We start from the raw sequence: 901 nt of genomic DNA, 5'->3' as shown, positions 1-901 counted from the left end.
TTTAAAAGAAAAGAACAATTTAATTTAACATCGATGTTTTTCTATTAAAGCATCGATGGTGTTGGTGTTTCTCCAGCTATACAAATCAATTAAAGGCACTGATATTCAAAAAACACCACGTAGTTTCAAACAAGTTAAGCTTTCATATAAGAACCTTTAGTGATATTTTTATTGCCGCTTTGTCTTGCCTGTCTTTTCATAAAAATTTAGTTTTTAAAGCCATACGCATTGTAACAGTAATCACTTGTTATTTAGTTGGTACACACTAACACTTCTTATTACCAAAAACGGAATGAAAATAATGCAGAGCCTAAACATTTTATATCACAAAGAAGAATTGCCTACACCGATAAAAATCGTATATCAATTTAATAGGTGTATGTGAAAGTGACACCTCACCTGGGATAATATTTTTGGAATCAATATGATCACTTATATGAAAAATATCATTTTAGCGGAGGTTACTTTGATACCAATAATGGCTTTTTATAGCTGTTCGAGTTTCGAACTGTACCTAATTTTGTACAAAATATTAAAAAATATGGGCGCTAGACGGGTTCTAGCGTTATGGGCGTTAGAGTGGACGTGGCACCCAGCTGAGTCAAACTTGCGCTGCTCAAGAAGCCTAAGAAGCTTAATCCCAAAATTTTAACTTTTAGATTCCGAGATCTCAGCGTTCATACGGACAGACGGAAATGGCTAGTGATCCTGATCAATAATATATACCTTATGTTACATACTTTCCGACGAATATAGTATACCCTTTTAATCTACGAGTAACTGGTATATAGTGATATGTGATAATTGAGAAGAAAATTTCATACGGGTATTGTTCCGTTATTATTTCTGTGTTGATTTATCCGTACTGCAGACTAACCTCTTATGTACACACGACAATCGG

Source organism: Drosophila suzukii, chromosome 2R (assembly GCF_043229965.1).
Source record: "Drosophila suzukii chromosome 2R, CBGP_Dsuzu_IsoJpt1.0, whole genome shotgun sequence".
Lineage (NCBI taxonomy): Eukaryota > Metazoa > Arthropoda > Insecta > Diptera > Drosophilidae > Drosophila > Drosophila suzukii.
The sequence above is the reverse complement of the archived record's forward strand: the minus strand, read 5'-3'. Positions refer to the sequence as shown.